Consider the following 18394-nt stretch of genomic DNA (forward strand, 5'->3'; position numbering starts at 1 on the left):
ATGTGTGCCCCCCCTTTTATAACTGCACCTTTCTGCTTTCTATGTGCACATCTATCAGTCACTCAAGTAAGAAAGTTTTGCTAGTAAATGTTACGGCAAAGAGTGTAGTTTCCGACTGTGGCTATTGCTGAGCTATTCCTGATCAACTCATTACTTCATGAGAATGTAGTTCTGCACCCTCCCATACCCATTTTAGAGCCACTTAGGCCTTGCTTATTACATAGATCTGTATGGCTCAAAGGGATGTCCTATTTCTTTTTTAAACGGGTTTTTTTTTCCTCAGCGAGAGGTGGTGGCTAGAGGTTTTTTTTTTCTTTTTTTTTCCTTGGTGGAGGTGCCATTCTAATTTGGCCTGATTTCATTTTCCTGTTCTGGTTTAGGGCATTGGCACAGTGTAAAGCTACCTTGCTAGAGAGAGGCTTCTCTTAGAAGTGCATTTGGTGGGAGGTCTGGGGATGTGTTGCAGAGAGGTGGAACAGGAAGTAGAGTGGAAGATGGAAAAGCACTACAGCAGGAGTCTGCTGATTGTTTCTTCTTGCATGCTACTTTATCCCTTTACTCACCAACATCTTTCATTTTCTAAAACAGCAGATCAACAAATCCTCAGTGGCTCCCTATGACATAGAAAGTAAAGTCCAGTCTCTTCAGCCTGACGTTGGAGGCCTTCCACCACACGGCTTCAGTGGGTCTCCCAAATTCCTCACACGCATCCTCCAGTTACCTCACATCCCCTCACATGCCTGGCATAGCTGAGGCCACAGCACTTGGAGCCCATCTTCCTCCCATCTCCTCAGTCCTCTCCTTTCTCTGAACTCCTCTAGCAGGAACTGTCTGTGTCACTCATTAGGGCTCTTAGTCATACTGGCCACATTTTAAATTAATGATTTCATACATGTATGATTTACCTCACTAACCAGACCAGAACTCCCCAAACTGGAGCCCCATGGGTTGAATTTAGCCCACATACATGTTTTGTTTGGCGCACACAATGTTTTTAAAGAATCTGAATTAGTTGCCAGCATTTTAAAAAAATCAGGAGATGGCACATAATAAAAACCTGGATTTCTGACTTCTCCTGACAAGCTGGAAGCTCTGACAATTCTGGGCCAGCATTCCAGGATGGTTCCAATCAGCTGGAGCTGTGTAATGATGATCCCTTCAGAGTGATGTATCCTTTCCACTTCGGCAGAGCCCCAGTCACCCTTCTGTCCTGTGCCTGGCCCCTTCCTGCTCTCACAGACCTTCCTGTCTCCTGCAGTCGTTTAAACTTGCAACCTCTGAACTTCACCTTATGTCCTCAAAGGGTATGGTCTTTGTCTTCATCTCCTCACCTCCTCAGTGCTTAGCACACTGCTATTTACATAACAGGTGCTGAAAAAATACTTCCTGAATGGAAGCAAGAAAGGCCAGAATCGAAGAAGCAGATGAAAGTGATGGATCAGGGAGATGAGGATTAAAGGAGGCCAAGGCTAAGGACAAATGATGAAGTGTTTTCCAGTGCCTCAAAAAGGATGTGAAATGAAAGACCTTGTTCCTTTATGGCTTCAAATGGCAGTGATTTATAAAGCTCTTTTAGAAAATTAAAAGAGGTATTTCGCTTTCAAAATGATAATTTCCCAGAAGCAGGACAAGAGAAACGATGTAGGTTATCTAATGACGCTCTTCAACTCTGAGTATACTTTACTGTTGTCAATAGTGAAGTGAGTCAGTCTGTCCTTTTTTAAAGAAAAACCACAAAACTTTAAGGCTTACTTTGTACTGCTGACTAGGTAAAAGAGAAATTACCCTAAAGGCTGCCTTCATTTTACATCTATCTACAAAATCTCAAAAGAAATACACTGTAAGAGAGATGCATGTTACCAAGGATGTTTTCCTGAACTTGCACCAAATCCCTTCTGGGTGTCATCTAAGCTGCCCCTTTCCACTCAAATAAGAGTGAAGTTCAGAAAAGCAGGGTTCTAGAATATTAGACACATGATTCAATGACTGAACTTTAAGTTAAACTTCACAGATGAAACTGTGGCTCCAGAGAAGTCACGCCTTAACTCACAGTTCTAACACTGGAGGTTTTACAGAACCTCCCCCTTCTACCAAAACGCCTCTGAATTTTATTGCTGAGGGAAAGGAGGGAAAAACTGGTCTTACTGATCTGCTGATACCTCTGGGTTTGAGGGTATGAAGTGAACTGAGTTGGTGCTAAGGTGCTGGGGAATTCAGAGAAGAGGTGGAGAGACTTCAACTTGTCCACTGTGAAAGTTTGTGTTTGAACTAGAAGTTTGAGGAACTAAAGCTGAGCAAAGCTTTAGATTTGGGATGTGAGTATCTCAAGCTGCTGGGACAGTGAGGAGGTCACTAATGGGAAATTTGTAGAGGCATCCAAGAACAGACATCTGCCTCACTTAACTATTTGTCAAGTTTTTTCTGTCTGCCTGCAGAGTTGACCTCATTTCTCATTTCAAGAAATTATAACTTAAAATCCATACCCACCTATAAGCACCAAATTATGGAATGTTTCATTCTGTAGGTAGTGGCTTATCACAGTTCTAAAATCCCAAACTCCTCAGTGTCCTGTGCAGTATCCTGAGAGACAGTAGCATGTGGTAGGTAATAGCATGGGTTCTGGGGTCAGACAAGACTTAGGCTGGAGTCCTAACTCTGCCAGTCAGTGGATCTGGAGCCCTAGTAAAGTCAGATCACTTTTTCCAGCCACAGTTTTCTCAGCCTAGAAAGGAGAATAAAAATGGACAATTGCGTGGGATTATCTTGAGGTGTGAGTGAAAGAGTGCATGCAGACTACTTAGCACAGCACCCTGCAGGGAGTCAGCCCCCAATAACAAGTTATTTTCATCAGGGTCTCTCACAATGTAGGAAAATTCAGAGGGTCAGTTGGGTGACAGGTCATCAGGATCTTCGAGGAGTACATAAATTGGCTTGGCATTGTGCTCACAGTTCGTAATTCTAAACAAGGTTGAGGTCAGTAACTCCTGTCAGAAGAACTTGGGCTCTGAATGATTTTTCCAGCAGGAGGGATATTATGCTGAGCCAGCCCTGCTCACACCTCTGCCCTCTGTGATTAAATAAATGCATTTCTGAACCAGCCGGGCAAGCGAAGGCTGCTCTGCATGAAGCCTACTGTCCCATATGGGGCCTGATCCCATAGCCTTGAATTTTAACGAATTGAGCTAACTGGTAACAGATAACCAGAGACATGTTCCCTACTTGCAGGAGGCCAGCAGACTTTTACGAGGGCACATCACGAAAACTTTAATAAGATGCAGAACACAAAATGTATTTCAGTAATACCCAAGAACATGTAATGTTTCAGAGTTTGGAAAAACCACGGCCACTCTGTCCATTCCAATTTATAAGCAGATTCTATAGCCTGAAAGGTCTGGGCTTTTATTGGCCTTTTTCCCTGATGATGTAATGGGTATCTGAAACTGACAAACCTAAAGCTGGCCGAGAAGCTCAGAACTAGAGATCACGTCATCTTTCCTTAAAGTAACATCTAACTTCCTGCTTGCTTTCCTGTAGAAAGACTGGATACTTGGGGAACACAGAATCACAGAATATTAGAACTAGAAGAGTCTTCAGTGTTTATCTAGTCCACTGGAGGAGCAAGGAAACCATGTGATACACAAAGATTATACAGCTAAATGTTGGCTCTGCCAGTACCAGAGTTTCCCTGACTCCAGGTCTAGAACTTTCCATTAAAGTTGCCACCCTGAGCCATCCACCTTTCTTCTCACAAAGTTATCCTGAAATTGGGGGACAAACCACTTGTTTATTTTTTTAATGGCCTAGTTGTATGGATGTCCAAAGCAAAGAGACAAATCAAATAGCTATAAGCAAAGCTATTTGTTTAGAGCTGCCTATAAACTCAACATTAGCTGTGTTAATTATATTATGACACACTTGTTAATCTCTAGCATATAAACCAGCAAATGCTAGAAGCACTTCTCACCTAGATGCTAAAATGTTATCTCTATTTAGCTCAAACAGAATATACTATGAACTTGCCTTATCTTTGTATCACCAGCTAGTAAGCATTCAGTAACTGCAATTTATTTATTTTAATATTGAGTTACTTTTGTTTAAAAGGGACATTTCTAGGTTATTAAACAAAAGTTCCTAAAAAGCCTTTCATAAAAATTTAAAGAGTAGATGTGAGGTCTAGAAAATTTAATAATATTTATGGAATAGTCAGTCGGTGATTCATCAGTTCATCAGCTAGAAATGTGGTGAGGAAATCCCAGAACTGAGATTCACTACAGCAACCAGAGTCTTGCCACACTTGAATTTAATAATTTAATTGCCACACAGTAATAATTCTTGGTACCCTAACATTTTTCTATTTAAAATGCACCTAAATAGATTTCCTCTCTATTCCCTGCCTTTTTCTCTTTAAGCCCCAGCTTAAGATCTTGGTCCACCATAGCTGACATTCATGGCCTACCATTCACCTGGTACCTACATACTACCTTGGGCAAGTATGAATCTTCTTATATTTGTGCCTTATATCCACAACCAGATCAGTCAGTATCTCCTTCTTTGAATACTGTCTTAGTTCAGGCTGCTGTGACAGAATACCATAGATTCAGTGGCTTATAAACAACAGAAATTTATTTCTCACAGTTCTGAAGGCTGGAAGTCCAAGATCAGGGTGTCAGCATGGTCAAGTCCTGGTGAGGGTTCTCATCTGGATTGCAGATTGCTGACTTCATATCCTCCCATAGTGAAGAGCAGAGAGAGGAAGCAATCTCTCTCATGATTCTTATAAGGGCACTAATTTCATTCATGAGGATGCTGCCCTCATAACCTCATCTAATCCTAATTACCTCCCAAAGGTCCTACCTCCTAATACCATCACATTGCAGGGAGGGAGTAGGGGTTCAACATACAAATTTGGGGTGGGGGAGCACACAATTCAGTCTATAACAAAGGTCTAAGACCAAGCTAGGGCTCTGCATACATGGGGTGTCCATGATACAATCTATTGTATCAGAAAAATGAGGGCACTGTACAGATAATCTTTAGACTCCTTAGTGGTAGTCATGAAAAACCTAATATAATGTTGCAGAAGGGTAAAATAATTTAACATAAACAAGTGAGAATGTATACAATATTTAGAACATTCTGAAATGTTAAGGCTAGAATTTTCTTGAGTTACATAATTCTTTTTTCTAAATTTTTGGGATAATCACAAAAATTATCCTTCTCTCAAGAGTGAGGACTAAAGAAGTGGGAAAGAAAGATATTACAATGTAAAATAGATTAAAATTAAAGTAAAATTAAAGTGAAAACAAACATATCAAAATTCTAGCAGTGGTTATTTCTATGTGCTACAGTTCTGGGTAATTTTGATTTTTTTCTTTGCATCTTTGTGTATTTTCCACATTCTCTACAATGAACATGTGACTCTGATAAGCAGAAAGAAACTCCAAGAAGCTTTAAAATAAAGGTAAAGATGAGGTCAAATATTTCCAAGTATTTGAGGAGAGACATATCAGGGTGTTTCTAGCATCAGTTGGTGATTGCCATAACATCATATTATATCCTGTGAATTCCCAAGAAGGGCATGTGGTCACACAAATCATATAATAAATATAATTTTCCATGGGCTGAATGGATTGATTATGCCAATGGTGCTGGGGATAATGAATAACTAGGAGAATGTTTAAGTGTTATTGATAATTTGGGGGAATGTGAGAGAGGCATTGTTCAGGATCCCAAGGTCGGTGCTTGAGGTAATAGGCCTCTACTGAAAGGCTGTGAGTACAAAAAGAAACTGATGACAACAGGACAGGGAGAACCGGGAGACTCTAAACCCAGGATAGGGGCTGCCCAGACATGTTCTATAGGGCAAGACCAGTGTCTACAGGGAAGACACTGGTAAGAGTCTGAGACAAGAGACTTCCAGAAAGAGAGTTCTAACCTAAACTCAAAATACTGTGGGACAAGGGGTAAAGGATGAAGCATAGAAGCAGCAAGGATGAGTAAAAAGGGCCAAAAGAGGCTCCACAGGCTAGGAAAGGGCATTCAGAAGTTTCTAGAAGGGCCTGGGCTGTGATTAATGAAGTCCAAGCTTAAGAGAGAAATATGAGGCTGAATTTGAAATTAACTCCCACTCGTGAAAATTTCAGTTCTTGCATATGAATTCAACTGTAACACCAGAGATGGTGAGAAAAAAGGGTGGGAAGGCTATGGAGTCCAGAGGCACTGTGATTAATGGTGTACATCTCGAGCTTGAAGGATATTGGTGGAAATCTGAAAAAAGACAGTGCAAAACAGAGGGAAAGGAAACCAATGATCTGCCCTCCTTTGCCCCAGTGTGTTCAATGTAGTTTCTTTGAACCACATTAGGTAAAAAATTAAGGCTGAATTCCTAAGGCTTGGGCCAGGGCTGACAGCTCAAATGCCAACATGGGCCAGACAAGTAACATAAATAAATGAAGTGGTCCAGTCCAGAGAGGTACACAGTGTAGGTAAGAGGCTGTCATGCTCTGTCTGAAGGGACAGCTGCAGAAATGTGGGCCTAGGGTTGCCAAATCTTCTGAGTTTTCAAGAAAAGCCAGATATCTGGATTTCTCTGTGAAATCTGCTATTGTTAGTAACTAATTAAATTTCTTTAAAAAACCATTAAGTAATCAAAGAAAACATATATGGGGAGGAATGTGGTGCCTGCAGGCTAGTTTGTGATCTTTTCTCTGGACTGCTTCTTCAGTACAATTGCAACTTCAGTTAAGGCATGGATTTAAACATGACATGCTATCTTGAAGGCACGCAAATATCTGATCTTTGGCCAGTCCTGAGAATACTAGGAACACTCGAGTGGCAAAAGAAACGTGTATAATGGAACTCTTCACAGCTAATATTCTTCACCTTGAGGAGAATATTACACAAGTTTAAGTAAGCCTAATGTCCAGAAGTACAAAGAACAACATATAGAATTTGGGAAGAAGTTAAGTGTGGGCCAGAGTCAATGCCTGAAAACACTTGTATGCAATTTACTTTGATTCTAGTAGGAAGCTGTATTTGAATACTGCAGAACAAAACCTGGTCCTGAGGGGCAATTTTATTAAATGATACAGACTCAGCATGAGCTACAGCAGTGACCAGAGAATTGATTAGTTAGGGTTTCTGTGACTGGATACATTTCCAGGTAAGAGAGATATTATAGTGAAAACAAATATCCACGTCCCAAGTGGATGGAAAGCTCAAGATTGCTTTGTTTCAGATTAGAAAAATAAAAGTGCTTAAGTGTAGACCCCTAAATGCTCAGGGGAGTGAGAGAATTTAACAGGATTCTTACTATCTGTACCAGGTTGATTAGTGTGTCTCCCCTTCTCCCTCCATTCATGTTCACTGAGAAGCTGTGAATATGGCTTTATTTGGAAATATGGTTTTTGCAGATGTAAACAAGATGAGGTCATACTGGATGAGGGTGGGCCCTAATCCAATGATTGGTGTCCTTATAAGAAGAGGGAATTTGGATACAGACACACATTGAGGGAAGACCACCATATGAAGACAGAAGCAGATTTTGGAGTTACCACTACCACCCCCAAAGAATGCTGAGGACTACTGGCATCCATCAGATGCTACAAGAGTCAAGGAAGGATTCTTCCCTAGAGCCTGTGGAGGAAGAGGCAAGGCCCTGCTGGCACCGTGATTTTAGCCTTCTACCCTCCAGAACTGTGAGAGAATAAATTTCTGTTGTTATAAACCACCCAGTTTGTGATAATTTGTTACCAGAGACCTAGAAAACTGTTTTTTTTTTTCAAGCCACTTCTGGAATGGAAGGCTTGCTGTGGTGAATTATACAATGACTTACAATTATGCCCCAAACTGGAGCGATATGTAGGGTATAAGAGATAAAGGCACAGGAAGCATCCTGTCAACAGAGCATGAAAACCCTCGTTTTTGGAGAGAATGGAAATAAAAAATAATGACCACTAACCAAATGGAGAGCAAGAGAACTTCCAATTCCAGTGGTGTTATACATAGCATTTATCCCAGAGTTGAACTAAATTTAATTTCATTTAGGGGAAATTATACATTACAGATTTTAAAAATTCCAGTCATCTTTTCCTTGCCCAACTTAGTTTCCTTTCTGTGAAACAAAACCAAGCCCTAGAAAATAACTACAAGACACTTTAGGTTCTTCATATATCTAAAGAACAAGATTAATAAGTAAGTTATTTATAACTTTGTCCCACTCCATATGCAGAAAGCTTTCCTAATACACACTTACATGATTGTTGGGGGGTGGTGCCTTTCAGTTTTGCCTTTGTAAAAATTTAAAATATAGTTATTTTAAAATCTGGTTATAGAAATAAACATAGCATTGATTTATCCACGGGTTCTCGGTGTTAATACTTTTTCTTTGGTTTTATGTCTTCATGTCTTAGACCTCTTTTCTCATACCAGCCTGTAATTGCTAGTCTAAGCCTAGAGAAAGGAAGGAGAGGCTTCATCTGTCTCACTTAGAAGTTCAATTAATAAAGCCACAATAACAAACGATGCCATAAGGCCTATTGTCCAGCTGGATGCACTCAGTTTTAGACGGATACATACACACATTCACATAACACCACCAACTATCATTACCACCACCACCCAGACCTTGGACCAAAAGCCTCCCCTATAATTTTGTACATATTAATGAATTTCTTTTAAAAGTGCTGTTCATTAGGAAGGGTACTGCTCTATATCATTTTTGTATGATTTCTAGACTACAGATGTCTGCTCATGCAAAACTCCAATGGAGTACATTACTACAGCACATGTGTGCCATACTCAGTTACATACCAAGAAAGTTTAAACACATCTGCTCGATACAAGTGCATATCACATGGTCCTGGTCAGCTCTGTGGGAGCTGAACTCTCAGACCACAAGTTATGCCCATTGGTAGCCTGAATAACATGACAGATAATACATATATCATGATAGCATTATAGGTCATTTAAGGGTGTACACGTAAACTGCGTGTGTTTCCTGTGTGATATATTTTGTATTTATTATATATTTATAATATATATTCATGTATAAATACATAAAATATTTTATATTTCACATTATGAAAATGTCATTAAACACAATTTATATTTATAAATACATGATATATAAAATGTTAAATTATACATTTTTAATATAGAAAATGTATAATAAAATTATTTTTATTAGTCAATTTTGAAATAAAATTATTTACTACTCTTGTTTTAAAAGATTCTGGATTAGTCTAATTCCATAGCACACACTGAGGTATAAAAATGAGGTTTAAAAAATATATATATATATATTTTTTTGCGGTACGCGGGCCTCTCACTGTTGTGGTCTCTCCCGTTGCGGAGCATAGGCTCCGGACGCGCAGGCTCAGCGGCCATGGCTCACGGGCCCAGCCGCTCCGCGGCATGTGGGATCTTCCTGGACCGGGACACGAACCCGCGTCCCCTGCATCAGCAGGCGGACCCTCAACCACTGCGCCACCAGGGAAGCCCCTATCTTTTTTTTTAAATTAATTTTTATAGGAGAATAGTTGCTTTATAATGTTGCCTTAGTTTCTGCTATAAAGCAAAATGAATCAACTATACATATACATATATCCCCTCCCTTTTGGACCTCCTTCCCATTCAGGTTACTGCAGTGCATTAAGTAGAGTTCTCTGTGCTATACAGTATGTTCTCATTAGTTATCTACTTTATACATAGTATCAATAGTGTATATATGTCAATTCCAATCTCCCAATTCCTCCCACCCCACCTCTTCCCCCTTGGTATCCATATATTTGTTCTCTATGTCTGTGTCTCTATTTTTGCTTTGCAAATAGGATCATGTATACCAAAAACGAGCTTTTAAAAAAGATTCTGGATTATTCTAATTGCATAGCATATACTGAGGTATAAAGATGAGCTTTAAAAAACTGCAACAAAACACAAGGTGGGGAAAAAAATACTGGGGCTGACAGAGAACGATTATCCATTCACATTTCTGATTTGTGGAAAGAGTTTCATTGGTCTAAACAACTATTTTGATAATATGTAGATACGTGACAATTTAAAATTAAATTTACACTAATAAAATATCACTTATGTGTGTTCTCTATATTGAGGGTAGGCATAAGATTGTTTTCAAGAAAGGATCTTGCTGCCTAAAACATTTGAAAACAGCGAGTTTTGTGGAGGGCATTCCAGAGCTGACTTTGGACCAAATTCTGACTTCTGAACACTTTCATCCACAAGGAACCACCTCTATGCTCCAAGAAACAAGTCTCACAGAGGCATCTTCCTGGGTCACAGGTGATAATTTAACAAGACCTGGGTGGGGATAGGATTACAGAGACTTCTCTAAAAAAAAAGGAAAATCATGAAAACGTGCCTGATCTAATTTGGATTTATCCATAAACAAATAAACATTCCACTTTAGCATTAAAACATGGTTAAAATCAGTTTTAAGAGATTTTACATTTTCATACAGAGCATTCACACAAATCTAATAAAGATATGACTTTCTCTGAAATTGCCCAAGCTCTCTGTCACTATAAGCTCTTAATACATTAGAAGGTGCTCAAGAAATGTTGGTAAATGAGTGAACAATTAAAAACCATTTGCTCCTGAACACTGCCCTATGATGCCCTTAATAAATTTATTCCACGGGATGAGTCTGGGTGATTAAAATAGCATGCTCTTTTTCACTTAGGCCAATAGGAAGCTTAGAGCTAAATTTGTGATTTACTTCTAACAACCATAAAGGACTATGTATTTCGGTTTCCCACTCTTATCTCTGGCTTTATATTCCAATTACTCCAATTGCCTCAACTAATTATTTTATTCTTCTGTATCTCATGTGCTTTGGAAGTGAGGTAAAAATAGACTAATAAATAAAAAGAAGAATCTTTCTTAAAACAGTTAACACCTTACTAACCTCTCCTATAACACTGGGTGATTTTTTAAAAAGTTCTCCCCAAATTAACCCTTCTATCTTTGGTAAATTCTGGAAAACCCTAGGGTTTCATGGGAAAGTTAGAAAAGCAATGGCCTAACCTCTGATCTTTGTTGGGTCTGCTTGTCCCTCGAAAGGGGGGCTATTCCTCTGAGGCAGTACTAAATGAAACAAGAGATTGGTCTGTTTGCTATTTCCCACTGGATTTAGACATCAACTTTATTTTGGCCTAACGAATTTATGCCTGATTTTTTTTCCTATGCTCTTTTATTCTCTTCAAGACATAATCCATTTAGGTTTGAAAACAGTCTATTGTGTGTGTGGTAACTTTCATTCCAAGACACAAACAAAAGTGCTTTTCAACAACTGTCCATGTCTATATTTAAGCAATTAGTTTAGACCATCATGTCAAGCCTTATACAATTCCGCACAACAGATCTTCTTTAAAGAGTAAAATACAATTTAAGAAGCTGAAAGTAAGTTTAACTTTTTAGGAGAAGAACCTGGGGCTAGACAGGAAATTCTGGAATCCCAGTCTTTGTCCATGTACAGGAGTTAAGAAACATAAAACCCACCTGGACTTGAAGGCTTCCTTCAGCTGAGGTGTCAACAGAGTGAAATGGATTCCTGACTTGGGTTTTGTTTTCTCTCTCTAAATGGCAGTCCAAAAAAATAGTGTAAGGAATAACCTGGCACCTCTTTTGCCATGCGTAGTTTCTCTCCTCACACCCCGTGCTGGGATGTGTCACCATAACTTTGCACCCACATTTATGTCTTCGGGGTGGCCCCTGAAATGCAGTGAGCTAGCTGTGCTGGCAGCTTGCTCTGGTTAGCTGCGGCTGCCGGGAAGAGTGGGCTCCACTCTCCCTTCCTCCTCTTCTCCCCCTCCTCCCCTCCTCCCAAACAAATGCGTCACCTGGCTGCCACACTGGAGTGGTTGCAACGCGAAGGGTCTGAGGGTGAGGGAAGGGGAGAAATCACAGGGGCCATGTGACTAAAGCATAGCCAAACAGGGATGAATAAGTGAGCTGACTTTAACTCTGCTGCTAGTTTTCCTGGTAAAATCGAGACCATGGAAGAAGGTATGTGGTCCAGACTTGTCTGTCCCCTTCCGTGAGGGCTGTTTAGCAGAGCTTGGGATCCTGTCGTTTGAGAGGAGGACAGGACAAGAATGGAGGAAGACGATGCAAACAAAAGTGGACTTGGACTGTGCCTAGGTGGTCCATACATCCCAGTTTGCCTGAGATAGTTCTGTATTATTGTGTCCCCTTTTACTCTCAAAAGCTCTGACCCAGTGTCTCTTAAGAGGGCATACTTATGCTGCAGGGGGACAATTCTTCCTTTCAGGAGACTGCTTTGCTCACTGTAGACAACTTAGCAGACCTACCTCTGTCCGCTAAATGGCAGCAGCATACCTCCCTCCACCCTATCAGTTTTTGCCCACCCTGTCATTCTGACAAGCATAAACGTCCTCCCTCTTTTCAAGGGCCTTCTGGGGACAGTAGTAAAGCCCTGATGCAGAGCCACTGAATGTTCTCTCAGTGAAGAATGAGTAAGGTGAGGCTAAGAGAAGTGAAATGATTTGATTAAGGTCATTGCTAGAAAATGGCCCAGGAATGAATTGTTTCTTGGTTTTATATACTGTGCTCTTTTCAGGACAAAACTCTATTGTCCCATGGCACACCTATAGTTGAATCACTGTCAGCAGAGGCCCAAACTGCAGGGAAAGAATACACATGTGGTAATACTAGTGTTTTATTTGTGACCACTTACTCATATGTAGTCAGTAGCTTCATAACCCTTGCTAGTTACAGAGGTGATCAATAATAATGGTATTTTTCAAGAGGACTTGATACTTTAGATTTTTAAACATATAATATTTGGAGCTAAGTCATAAAACCTTTCCAGAAAAGGAGAGTAGTGTTGTCATTATTTTTTAAATAAATGAAGCTTAAAGAGGGATTAACAGCTAACAACAGTGGCACCAACAAATATGCTTTTGAAGAATCTTTTATTCAAGGAATTAAAAATCTTTTTTTTCTTCTAAAAATGTTTAGGATATGGTATTCTCAAACGAAGCCAATAACAACACCTTGCCTCCTATAGTTCTTATTAGTTTCACTTCCTTAATAAGCTTTAATCCTGAAAATAACCCTAGGAGGCAGGCAGAGAAGGTATTATTCCCATTCTACTGACTGAGAAATTTTAGTGGCTTGCTAGAGGGTTGGACCTCCGGTCCAGTATTCTTATGTTATGTCTTGGAAACTCAAGTCAGGAGCACTGTTGAGAGTCAACTATTACACTTACTTAAATAATTCTGCCTCTTTCTCCAGCATTTAGGAGAAAAATATTATTTTTTCCTCCACATAATTACTCATGGTCATTTATAGTTGCTAACAGCAGGACTCCTGAACCATGGGGAACGGGCACAGAGTCACTTGCACACTCACCACTCACTGAGGACTTACTTTGCGTCAGGCCCTGGCTGAGGCACTGAGGCTTCAAAGGCTCATCAGACCCGGCCTTGCCTTTGATGGGTTCAAAAATATCTTGAGCACCTTTAGTAATTTTGATCAGAGCTAACTCACTTCTATTACCTTGAGCAGATATGGCCAAACGGTTCACTGGGATTGACTGGTTGTGCCCAGGCCAGGATCCTTCCCTGGGATGCCAAAGTGACCCCCCTCTTTCACTAAGCCCTCCCCTCACAAAGACCCTCAACAACAACCAACTGTAACATCAACCCCAAACCCTGGGGACACAGCCTTTGTGTAGACAAGTTCTAGAAATAAACCGATGGTGCACCAGTCGGACTACTACAGCTACACTAAAAAAAAAAAAGGCTGTTTACTTTGGTTTTGGTGATGACACTGAGAAGTACAATCTGACACTTTTATCTACACTGCCAAAGAACAATAATTTTCAATTTCTCTTTTTTAGACACATTTGTGGCAGGAGGAGGAGTGGAGTGCCCAGAACTAGGCTTCTATACAACTCTAAAGTAGCTACTGGGATCTAAATTGCTGTAATATTCTCTTCGAGCAGTTTCAAATATTCTAGAGATTAGATTCATAGGCTTATCAGTACCCAGGAGATTTGATTAACTTGTTACTGTGAATACAGATAACTGTGCAGCTTTGGGGGTAAGCCCCCACGTCATAGAGCCTCACCACCCCCTAGCCTCTCCCTTCCCTCTTCTTAATAAATAAATAAATAAAGCAAGCATGTGGCAAATATGTTTCTATTTTTCCACCAAGAACAGATGTGACAGCTTCTTCCCCTTCTCTTCTCTCATCCTCCCCAGCTCCGTCTTCCTCCCTCCCTACCAAATGACCTCATCCTTGCACAGAAAGGACACCAGCTGCAGGGAGGGTCTGCTCCACCAAGCGGGATCATTATCACCATTAGTAATGCCAAGAAGCCCAGACGGCCTTGTCCACATGTGCAGTGTGTTATAGCTCTGCAGTCTCCCCACATCCACAACCAGGCTGCTGTCTGGAAATGGAAAGGCTTTGCCTTCCTGAAAATAATGTTATCAAAAGACTGTTTAGATATTTCTTAACAAATCCATCAGTGACTGTAGCAACAATGAGAAGAACCTGCCAAGATGATGAACCTGGTGGCAGCCTCAAAAGTCATTTGAGTACAAAACTCCCATTTAAGAAAAGTGAAGACACGTGATTTTTCAGGGTGAGAATTGTAAGAGCTAGTTTGCAAGAGGAGGGCTGCCTAGAAAATAAAAATTAGAAAAAAAAAATTCTAACATACCGGCAAAGTAAAAGCTAATGTTATTATCTCTATTTTTACAGGCGTATCCCTATAGATTCACGTTCATTTCTTCATGCACTCATTCACTCTTCTCCACTCTCCTGTCTGCCAGTTAGTGCCAACTCATTCCAGAGAACGAGGCTGTGAGGTTTTATCAGACGTATTAATAATAGCAATTACCATATACAGAGTGCCTACTATGAGCTGGACACAGGGCTATATGCTAAATGCATGCCTCTCAATCACTTTGCACAGAGAGATCATCACTTCCATGCTACAGATGAGACAACTGAGGCTCAGTCAGAGAGGCTTCCCGGGCCCTCTTCTAGAAGCATGCACTCTTCCTAGGTGGTCTCGTCCATACTAATAGCTTTAAATATCATCTATAAGCTGTTATCCAATTTATATCTCCAGCCTAGACATCTCTTCTGAGCTCTAAATATATTCTTATAATTACCTGCATGACATCTTCATTTGGATGAATCACAAGCATCTTAGATCAAAAAAGTCCAAAACTGAACATGGGATCTACTCTTGCCCCCTACCCCCATCCCACCTCACCCTCAGGTTAGGCTCTTCTTCAAAAGTTTTCACATCAGGAAGTAGCACCTCATGTCAGAAACTGGAAGTCATCAGTGACACCCTCTTCTTATGCAATGCCACCAAACCAGGGAGTCACCGAGTCTGGTAAACTCTACCTCCTAAATCTGTCTTGAATCCATCTATTTCTCCATTGACTGCTACCATCGTCTCTCACCTGGAAAATGTCATTAGCCTCACTGGTTTCCTTCTTGCACTCCTCTAATCCACTGTGTGATGAGATAAAAAAATTAAAGTCAAACCTGAATATAATCATGTTTATACCCCACCGCCCCCCCCTGCAAAAAACCTTTCAATGGTTACTCATTGCTATTAGAAAAGACCAAAACTTTTGTCAGTGCCTACAAGGCCCTGCTTAATCTTGCCGCCCGCCACCCCCGCCTACTTCTGTAATTTTCCACTTTCCTCTCATTCACTGGGCTCTAGTTTAGCTTGCCTTCTCTCATTCCTCTTTTGCACCAAGTTCCTTCTTGACTCTGGTCTTGGAGGCCTGGCCTTCAGCCTGTGATGCTCTTACACTTCTTCTTCGTCTGGCTAACTCCTACCTAATCTTTGAGCCTCAGGTTAAACATTATTTAACAAAATAGTCTTCTCTGTTCCTTTGATTCAATTAAATTCCACATGTGTTTCTTCTTCTATATTTACTATGGTTGAACTATGTATTTGAATGCTTGTTTTTCTTTGGCTTCCCCAAGTGGAGATAAACTCGATGAGGTAAAGAAAAGCCATGTCTGTCTTGTAAACAACTGTATTTATCATGCCCAGCATAATGTCTGGAACATAGAAGATGCTCAATCAACACCTGTTAAATGAATAAATGAGGCAAGTAACCTGCTCAAGGTCACAGGATTTGAACTCAAATCTGTCTGTCCTAAAGCACATTCTCTTTTAAAATCTTGCAAAGCAGAAAAGAGTACTTTATAAATTCAACATATCATAATCAATTTTAGGGATGTAAATTTCCCAAGTCTCAAAGTTCTGATTGACTGAAATGGATGGATGGATGGATGGATGGATGGTTAGATGGTTGAAAGGAATGGGGTCTGGGAGTATGGTGGGATTGGGAGGAACCTATCTCCCATAGCATATGTGACATAAAAACATCTACTGGCCTGCATGAGAAGTCATAATAGAGAAATGAGAGTATGGATGAGAGAGAGTAGATATTAGAGATTGCTGAGCTGCTACAAGCCTGAACAAAATAAGACTTAAAAACCAAGGAAACATGGGCTTCCCTGATGGCGCAGTGGTTGAGAGTCCGCCTGCCGATGCAGGGGACGCAGGTTCGTGCCCCGGTCCGGGAAGATCCCACATGCCGCAGAGCGGCTAGGCCCGTGAGCCATGGCCACTGAGCCTGCGCTCCGCAACGGGAGAGGCCACAACAGTGAGTAGGCCCGCGTACCGCAGAAAAAACAACCCCCAAAACAAGGAAACAAATCTTTAATATGGCTGAAAAGAGTAAAGGCAAAGAGATTTTGAAAAGCCAAGATATCATCTTTTATGGGGGAAGAAAAATTACTGAAGGTGGTTTTTGCATATATCTTCTCTCCTTCCTCGTGTGTGTGTGTAGGGTGTGGTACAAATAGTGAAGACTCGGGTGAAGGATGGACTACTGGGAATACCTGAAAAAGGCTTCTTTGAGCTTTGAGGACTGGGGAGTAATTTTTTTCCATCTGAGGCCTAGGATATTTGCCTCCATCAGTACTATTCTAAAAACATTCTCTGCTGGGTAGTCTGTCATTGACCCTCAGATGGAGTGAGGAGAGATGAGTACAGAAGAGTCTGATCAGCACAGGCTAAGTTAGGCCCTTATTCCTTGATTCTGTTCATGCCGTCCAGTTTTCTTGTAAAAAAGTGCAGGACTTCACATTTTCCGACAATGAATGTGGACTTGTTACATTTGCCCTAGTTGTCAAGGTCTGGGAACTTTGGCTTTGTTCCTCTCCTTCAATCCATTTATTTTCTTGAACTGTCCCAGCTTCTCACAAGTTCTCAATTATTAGGAACTTTAAAAAGTTTATTTCTCGTGTTTGTGTGGATGAAATGGTGATAACAATTAGGTGATCAGCTTTTCCGCAAAAGAAAAAAAACCCAAAAAAACAAAAGCCACTTTTCCACTTCCCTCTCATGTTCTCCATAAAAGGCAACAAAACTCTTCAGTAAATTCAGTATCATGCAACATGGTTGGAACTGTTCTAATTACATAATCTGGTTAATAGTGCCTGAACCACACAAAGAGTACCAATTTTCAAAGAATTGAAATAAAATACACTTAGTAGGAAAATGATACAGGACTCTAACATCTTTCTTTGATGAATCAGAAGGTGCACAAGGATCTTGTAGTTTTGAACATTTTGATCATTTGATTGCATGATGGTGCTTAGGGGCTGGCTAATGAAACATTAGATAACAGAGTTCACAGTATCTATTATTGGCGGGTCACAGAGCCAACTGTATTTTTTTACTAGCTGGTTTTCTATTAGAATACAAAAAAATGAAGCTTCACATTGAGTTTGACATTTATGGTGCTAAGTTCTGCGATCAGATAATTCTGTTTGTTTCAAAGCTTTGGGGGTGTTTTCTGATTTCAGTTACTAATTTTTTTCCTCCAGTGTCATAAGTTTTGCCCTTTTCAGCTCCTTTAATACTTAATAGTAACTTTAAAGACAAAGGTCTAACATTTCTATTGATCTCACAACATTATAGGAAAGGATCAAGATCCTGAACTTATGGCAAAAGAAAAAGGGACGCAGAAGAGACCTATGTTAGAGGAAGAGGAGTGACAAAGACAATGTAACAGAGAACAGAGGAAGGAATGGCTCATGCCCTCACAGTTCACGAGCAGCAGGCTGTGCCTTTCTGTTCAATCTTTCCACGGCCATTATTTTAAAAATCAAATTGTAGTGGGGCCAGCATATGAGCGACTATCATTTTGAAAGAAGAAAAAGCTGAGAGAAACCAAGGCACAAAGTGAATTATTCTTTCCCTGAATTTTACAGTTTAAAAAGATCCCCAGTAGACCTAAAACCATGTCATGTAGCCATAAAATACTCCATTTCACCCCATAGCTGGGCTGTCTGCACT

General features: G+C 40.4%; 1 protein-coding gene across 2 annotated transcripts in view; it reads right to left on the reverse strand.

The window, feature by feature from the left end:
* The window catches only part of CMSS1 (cms1 ribosomal small subunit homolog), a 397814-nt gene that overhangs the window by 134444 nt on the left and 244976 nt on the right, over positions 1-18394 (reverse strand). Inside the window, exon 1 of one of the 2 annotated variants that reach the window (XM_032629473.1) lies at positions 11518-11613. The exons of the other annotated variant lie outside the window; for it this stretch is intronic. The gene's annotated coding sequence lies outside the window, so the exon portion shown is untranslated. Of the gene's footprint in view, positions 1-11517; positions 11614-18394 lie in introns of those variants that run through there. 2 annotated transcript variants of the gene reach the window in all.

The sequence above is a fragment of the Phocoena sinus genome, chromosome 4 (assembly GCF_008692025.1).
Source record: "Phocoena sinus isolate mPhoSin1 chromosome 4, mPhoSin1.pri, whole genome shotgun sequence".
Taxonomy (NCBI): Eukaryota; Metazoa; Chordata; class Mammalia; order Artiodactyla; family Phocoenidae; genus Phocoena; species Phocoena sinus.